This window comes from Paroedura picta, chromosome 11 (assembly GCF_049243985.1).
Source record: "Paroedura picta isolate Pp20150507F chromosome 11, Ppicta_v3.0, whole genome shotgun sequence".
Taxonomy (NCBI): domain Eukaryota; kingdom Metazoa; phylum Chordata; class Lepidosauria; order Squamata; family Gekkonidae; genus Paroedura; species Paroedura picta.
The window spans coordinates 60,274,151-60,282,353 of record NC_135379.1 but is presented as its reverse complement, the minus strand read 5'-3'; the positions used below and the strand labels follow the sequence as shown (position 1 = coordinate 60,282,353).

At 47.1% G+C, this 8,203-nt stretch overlaps 1 non-coding gene across 1 annotated transcript; it reads right to left on the bottom strand.

The window, feature by feature from the left end:
• Positions 1 to 7,821: 7,821 nt before the first annotated feature.
• LOC143821175 (U6 spliceosomal RNA) lies at positions 7,822 to 7,928 on the bottom strand. Its single transcript, XR_013225716.1, has one exon. It is a non-coding gene; the product is annotated as a U6 spliceosomal RNA (small nuclear RNA).
• Positions 7,929 to 8,203: the final 275 nt, after the last annotated feature.

Sequence of the window (8,203 nt, the reverse complement as noted above, 5' to 3'; positions counted from 1 at the left end):
CTGCTGGGAGTAAGCAGTGCAACAGAAACAAAGCTGCAAACAGGCACCATTTTGTAAAAAGCATATTTTTGGAAAAGGAGAAAGAAGCAAAGCATGATGGGAGGCTGCTTCCATCAGACTCAGTGTGGAAAGCATGTCACAAATTTCAGCCTGAGAAATAGGGGGAGGAAAGCCCAAATGCGGAAATACTACAGACACAGCATCCAAAGGAAATCCAAAGCGAGGCTAAAAGAAGGTTTGTCTCCTAATGCAGAAATGCTCTCTCTCCATCTCTCTTGTCTCCTTTAGAGGGCAATTTCCTTCATTCAGAAACAGTAAGGTGATACTTTCCATTCAGAGGCATATGGAATTTCTTTAAGGAGACTTCTGAGGGAAAACAAATTACCTGCCAATTTATGAATAGGTAATTATGCTCCTCTTAACTGAGGTAACTACCATTCTCCCAAATAATCCACACATATTTGGATGATATGTTGGAAAAGATTTTTCTTCATCTCAGGACACGTGATTTCAAAATCTCCCCAGCACATCATTTATTGTACAGCAAAGTAGTGTTGTGTTGGGGGTAGGCTAGCTGCACATTTCTCCAAACAAACAACTGTATTATGGATAATGCTTGCCTTATGCACACAATGTGTCTCTGTTTTCCTGTGAGGGACACCGTGAGGCTGAAGCGAGGTGGACACTAGGGTCCAGTTCTCAGGTTCAAAGCCCTCTTTCAGGTGGAAAAACAAGAGTCTCCTCAGAGACGTCTCAGCAGGTAAGGAAATTCAGATTTAATTGGAGAGCTTTAGTCCTGCCTGAGAAACTAAAGACAAGAGCACATATAAAGTTACACGCGGCTACGAATCAAAACAAACAGCCAGTTAGAGTGTCCATCTACTGTTAGAGCTACTGTTGAAGAAGCTGGGGGGGGGGGATGAAACCCTCATTTTCAGTTCAGTGGATTTTTAAGAGTCTTTGCTTTTAAGAACATCTTATCTTCTGACTCAAAGGTGGTATCAGGGAGATACTTCAGCACCTGTTTCCCCAGGATGGCTAAGCAAGAACTGTGTTCTGTATACCACATTGGTCAGACCCCACCTGGAGTCCTGTGTGTAGTTCTGGAGGCCTAACTTCCAAAAGGACATGGACAAAATTAAGAGGGTGCAGAGGAGAGCAACAAGAAAGATCTGGGGACTGGAGACCAAGCCTTGTGAGGAAAGCCTGAGAGATTTGGGAATGTTCTGGGGAGGAGAACTCCTGTGAGTTATAACACTATAGAGTCCATCTTCCAAAGCGACCATTTTCTCCAAGGTGGCTGATGACTGTTACAAAGAGGCGAATGCTGGCAGAGGCTCATGGGAATTGTAGTCCATGGACATCTGGAGGACCACAGGTTCACTACCCCTGCTTTAGGATGCTTTGGGGTGAACCTGCATTGAGCAGGGGGTTGGACTAGATGGCCTGTGTGGCCCCTTCACACTCTATGTTTCTATGATTCTATGAATTATTCCCTTCCTCTTACCCAATTTGTCCTCCATATTATAGCCCCCCTCCCAAATGGCTTTTGTACAGGGAGCTCTGACGACTCTCAGAACAGACTTTTTTGGATCCCCCTTCTTCCTCAGATCTTGAAAAACTCTCATTTCTATTATCTGATGATTTGTATTACCCTTTTATAACACATGAAGTAGCACTCTCTTCTCTGGCTGCTAGGGAGTTACAAGCGAAGCAAGTGAAACTTTTGGAAACAAATACCCAACAGGAATGTCAGCTTCATTAAGCCATGGTTTCTGTTGAATTACAAGGATCTATAAGAATGTCTCTGGTATCTTCGTTTTAATCTGAAGTTTGTATTTTATGTTGAACGCTTTGTACATATTTTATACCGCTAATGTTTTATATTATCATGGCCTTTCCAAACTTTTGACCATGGAGGAGCCCCTGAAATCATCTTTCAGGGTTCGAGGAGCCCCAGAAGTGATGTCAGTTGGCCACACCTCCCTGCCATGCCCCCTATGCCCCAAAAAGTGACATCGCCACCCACATTAACAGTCTCAAGGAGGATGCGGGGGAGAGACAGGAAGCAAGGGAGAGGTGGGAGTAGGCTGTGCAGGCTCCACCCCCTCCCAGGCACAGAAACCACAAGAGACCTCCAGCTTGGAAGGGAAGCAGCCAGTTCCCTAGCTTGTGGCTGAGTCCATTAAAGCAGGAGGTGAAAGGCCAAGGACCCCCTCCAGAGCTCCCACAGACTCTGCAGAGCCCTGGTTGGGAATCCCTGCCATACACAATACATTCATCTATTACTACTAGTACCAGTCTTTTTTGGTGGTCTTCGGTTTCACCAGCAAAAAAAAATTTGTTGGGTTCAATCCACACACTTGAGGCATGCATGCACTGGTGCAGATCAATTCCTTTGCTATGAAGCACTGAAAGCTTTCTTCTGTCTCCTCTTGATTGGTGGCTCAATTCCTGTGGTTTGCTCTTGAGAATTTCTGTAATAGGCATATTCTTCATCTGACAGCTGAACGCCAAGAATTATGCTTCAGCAGTGGGAATTACCAGATAAGCATCATCCCGTAGCATTATCTCCTATCCATGTATCTGGACTGTTGAACTGGAACATTCCTGCCACGTGTGCAGTGCAAAATAGATTTGTTAACTGTACCGGTTTGAACTTTGGGAATATTTTCATTGTTTTGCAGCATTGTTCGGTCTTTATAACATCAATAATGGGCATTTTTTTTAAAAAAGGCAGAATCCAAGTGGAGTGAAAGTATGGGTGGGTATGGTGCGCAGGCAAGGAAGAGCCAAGGGTATAATTGACCCACTCTGTATTTTATTTATTACTAGGGGAAAGCCCGTTGTATCCAACAATACAATGGGTGCTAGAGCTTGGCAGTGGAAAGAGGAAGGGGAGGGGTTGTCCAGTCTGTAAGGGCATGGGGTTGAATGTGTGGCAGTCACACACCATCCATTTCCTGCAGGACTCCTCCACCTCCCCCCCCCCCATTCCCCTGCTTGAGCAGAGGGGGTAGTGACCGACCAAGCCCCGCCCTGGCGGGCTGCCTGCTCCACTCCCCAAGGCCAGCCCGGCCCACCATGCTAAGGTCAAGGGGTGACAATGCAGTTTATGGGAGTCCAGGGAGCACAGCCATGCACACCAAGAGGCTGGATGGCAGAGATGTGCGGGCAGTGCATGGGGGTCCCAAGGGGCTGGCCTGGCTGAGGAGCCTTGGAGTCGTTTGTGCCCTCCCACTAGATGGGAGGCAGTAGAGCATGCACTGCCCACCCTGCCCACCAGCTACCAAAGTGCCCTGGAGACCCAGGACAGCTGTGCCAGGAGGCTGCAAGGCATGCCGGGAAGCCCAGTAAGGCGCACTGTGGAGCAGGAACAAGGCCTTCAGCTGCACACCGGGGTTGTCGCACCCCAACTAAGGCCGGGGAGGGCTAGGTACACTTGCACTACCCGCTGTCAGCGCCCCCCCCCACCCCGCAGCCCAGGCACAAACTGTTGAGCCAGATGGCCAGGGTAATGCGCATGGCTGCACACCAACAATACCATGCTTCTTACATGGCTAGAGGGGCTGGGGATGCCATGGAGGCCATCTCTCTAAAGCCGGAGCTACACCCGCAGCTGCAGGCCAGCACTGTTGCGCCCCACTCAAGGCTGGAAGGTCCGGGAACGTCCCGGAATACCCAGCCCCACCCGCTGGCAGCCACTGCATGTGTCAGCTGCCGCCACACACCAGTAGCCCTAGCAACTGTGCCGGCAGGCTGGGGCGAGATGTGCCGGAGGGCAGGAGTGAGGTGCGTGGCCAGCACCGGTAACACCACATCTCACCCATGGTTGCGCCCGGGGGCTGGGAGGCCAGGGAGGGTGTGGTGCTGCTCACCCCACTCACCCCAAGAGCCCCTCGGGCTGGTCCCTGCCACACCCCAGACGTTGGCCAGCCAGAGTGGGGTGGGGGGTACTCCCTGAAGTGTGGATCGGGTGGGGTGAAAACTCCCAGCCTGCAGATGATGTGGCCAGAAGCCGCTGGAGAGCCAAGATCTGCCCTTGCCCCTCCCAACCCAAAAGACTCACTTGCCCGGATGCTGAATTGCCACCTGCTGCTGTTTCCAGAGGATCCTGCAAACCCTCTGGATGGCTGTAGCAGAAACTTCGGCTGCTCTGGCTGATAGCCAGGCGAACAAAGGGGTGGTGTGCCGCGTGGTGGACAGACAAAAGGCACCATGTTCCCACACAACAGAGGCCCTAGCAACTGTGCCGGCAGGCTGGGGTGAGGTGCGGCGGAGGGCTGAACTTTCAGGAGGCTCTGCTTACTTCTCCAGATATACCCGGAACATGAGTCTTTTTGTCCTTAGAGAGCAGAGTGATTTCAGATGCTGAATGCCAATAGTAGGCAAATGACAATAGCAGGCAAATGACAGTGGCAGGCATGAGCAGGTGAGGTGTGATATGCAGAGGAGTAATCGGCAGGGGAAAAGTTGACAATGAGACAGGAAACCTAGGTCTTGATTCAGTCCAGGGGGATGCATTGTCTGGACATATGCTTCCTGTCTAATTATCAATGATGATTTCTCCACACCTACTACAGCTTTGCATCTCACACCCAATCCTATCCAGCCTGCCATTGTCCTTCTCCTAAATTCAAGTTATATAATGCTACTTAGATCCTAACCCATAAGGTCGAGGCTCGATCACTTCTGTTTTAATTTGTGCTCCTTCATCTTAATCTGCTCATGTTTGGGGTCAGCTCAGTTGATATTACACTAGTGAGGACACCCAAATCAAATGTCTGTTGTGAAGGGGAAAGCCAGTTGTAAACACACAAATGGATTCCCCAGCTGACTTTGCAATTCAACATTTTTGGTTTTGGGTTTTGTTTTTGTTTTGTTTCTAAAGTGAGATCATTCACAGGAGGATGAATGCCTGCCATGCACTGACACATATCGGACTGACTTCCGGACTAAGAGGACGCCCCAACTGGGAAAAGGCTACAGGGTGTTATATAAATGTCACCCTGGGGGTTTGCGTCAGCAACACTTTGCCCCTTGGTTTCAAGCAGCAGTGCTTCGTCATTTGCTGGATCTGTTCTCAAGGAAGCTCGGGACAAAAGAGATGCATTGTTCTAAAGCAAGAACATCTGCTGAGGGCTGTGGTGATTTGCTGGCAGGCTATCTGAAGCGGCTCACGATAAAATTACGGCTCCCCGTGATGAGATGCGGGCCAGGGAGCCAGCTGAGTTTGAACACTGAACTCCCAGATTCTGGCAGCGGAAACAATACATAAATTGGAAAACACCTTGACTTCATCTCTCTGAATTCACATCCTCTTGCCATGTATTTGCAATGTGTCAGCTGCCTCCCAAATAATGCTCCATTTATTGCTGCACATTAGCCGGGAGTCAAATTTATAGACAGCCCCTGTTTCTTTGGACACAAACCACTTGTGCTGCCTCTTGTTTCACCAGCAGAAATGCAAAGCCCATTAAACAGATGAACTCTTCACTTACAAACAGCCTCTGTGTCAGCTTGTCTTCTTCCACCGTCATGACAAAATAAGAGCGCTGTTCAGAAACGTTGAGTCCTTTTTACACTTTCAAACGTGAATTTCCCTAAAAATTGAGTATCCAGGAAAAGTCTACTTGTAGCTTGTTATGTTTATTTAATCCTGCAGTCACAAGCTGAGTTGTTGGGATGCCATGGAATCTTCACAAACATTCTAGGTATTGAGTCGAACATGACAGACAACTGATTAGGGATGGCCACAAACTGGCTCACAAACTGAAGTTCATTATGAATTTGGGTCCGTTTGTGGTTCACAGACTGAAGTTTGTGGCAGGTCAACCAGCACAAACTTTCTACCAACTTTCAAGCAGTTTGCAGAGGTTTGTGCTGATTCATGGATTGATACGTTTCCAGACAGACTGCCTTACTTTGTATAACTCAGATCTCATAAACCGAATCTTGACCAAATTTGGAAAGCAGTTAGAAGAGTCATCTGGAGATCTCCTCTGAATTTAGTGCCTCTAGCACATGGGGGAGGGGCATTTTACCACACCACAAATTTCAAAAACCAGACCGGTTTGTTTAGCTCTTAAAAGTTTGTGACAGTCTGTGGCTCATGAACAGGGCATACCATAAACTGAAACAGTTTGCCCCACCCCTATGATATCATCTCTGGAAGTAGCCATTCAGGACAAGGGAAAATGGCACCTGGGTCATTTGGCTATTGTGTATTGCTCACATGCTAAGAATGCAACAGAGCCAATGAAATCTTTGACTGCTCTGTCTCCTTTTGTTTAAGAAACAACTAAAACCAGGTCCCCTGCAGTAAAAGCATTTTTGCCTTAAATGACCTCAGTGTCATCAAATCCAGTATCTAGTTGTTTTCCTCAAAGACAATTTCTCTTTTAGAGCACATTTTTTCCTGTCTTACTCAACTAAACATCTCCACATTAGACTTTTCATTTGAGAATCATGATGCCTTTTGTCCATTAATGTGTTGGATTAGCTCCCCTTGTAGGTTAATTTGCCATTTCCAAAAAGCCAACCAAGAAACAAATGGCACAGTGGAATGACAATTCAAACCACACATTTCAAAAATTACTGCTTGGGACGGTATGTGTTCAAGGCAGCTGTTTGGATATTACTGAATGCCTGTGAAGTATCAGGGTTGAATTGAGCCATACATTATCAATACCTTTGGCTTTGAAAGAAATTGTTCCAACTTTGCAATATGGATGGATTTGGTAAAGGTAAAGGTAAAGGTATCCCCTGTGCAAGCACCGAGTCATGTCCGACCCTTGGGGTGATGCCCTCTAGCGTTTTCATGGCAGACTCAATACGGGGTGGTTTGCCAGTGCCTTCCCCACTCATTACCGTTTACCCCCCAGCAAGTTGGGTACTCATTTTACCGACCTCGGAAGGATGGAAGGCTGAGTGAACCTTGAGCCGGCTGCTGGGATCGAACTCCCAGCCTCATGGGCAGAGCTTTCAGACGGCTGTCTTACCACTCTGCGCCACAAGAGGCTCTTATGGATTTGGTATTGTATTCTAGTTGTCTAGATTTTTTCATCCGTCGAGAGAATGATGACTCCAGAATAGTGGTGCGTGTCCCTCACCTGTTGACTGAAGTGTCAATCAATTAATCAGGCCGGTTCGTGATTAAGATTTTTGTTACATGATCCAAATAAGTAGCAAGTATTCACTCACTGATGCCTAGGACATCCATCACCCCACTGAAATTAGATTTATAAGACTCACTTCCGCAGAATATAATTCTCATCTTTTGACGCCCTTATCCCAAGTAATGTAATTCCCACTGGACAGAGAATGACAGACTCTCTTTATAAACTTGTTCAAAAGATAATTTTGCTAATGGCCATATTATTGCCTGACCTTAGTGGCCAGTAGATGGGGACATTACTGGAAATTTGAGGGTAGAGCCTGGAGAGGGCAGGGCTTGGGAAGGGGAGGGACTTGATCACACCAGAGAGTCCATCTTCCAACGCAACCAGTTTCTCTACGGGGAACTCTTCAATCAATTTTTTGATATGGTCAATGACCATTAAAGTTTCCAATGAATCCAGATAACAATGGACAAGTTAAAATCTTGAATTAGCAATTAAGAAGAACATCATTCCTCTACTAAATAGAATCATAGAATCATAGAGTTGGAAGGGGCCATACAGGCCATCTAGTCCAACCCCCTGCTCAATGCAGGATTAGCCCTAAGCATCCTAAAGCATAAGTAAGTTCAGTGCAAATATTAAAGAAATTCGGTCAGAAACAAAAATAACAAATTACAAGAAATACAAAAATACCCCTCCCCCACAAATTGAACGCTTCATTAATTTAAGTGTCATCCTTGCACAGAGGCCATGTTTATCTTCTCTTTATCATTCCAATTTTAGTATACGTGTTTCCAAAGTGAGCACCTCGAGGGGCACTGATATCTGTAGTCCAGAGCTTAGTCGTACTTCTGGTAGGACTCCCGGCCCCGCAAAGAGGATTCTTCTCCCTTCTTTCCCTTTCAGGATGAAGCTGCACATTTGGATGAGCTTCCTTGACCAGATCTCCCCAACCCAGTATATCAAAGAAGTACCAGAGGCCACCAGTTTGGACCTACACAACTGTCTTTTCTCCCTACCAGGCCTAATAAAAAGGTGGTGAATATGGTGTATGTGGGGGAAAGTTTAGGTTTGCGTCTCCT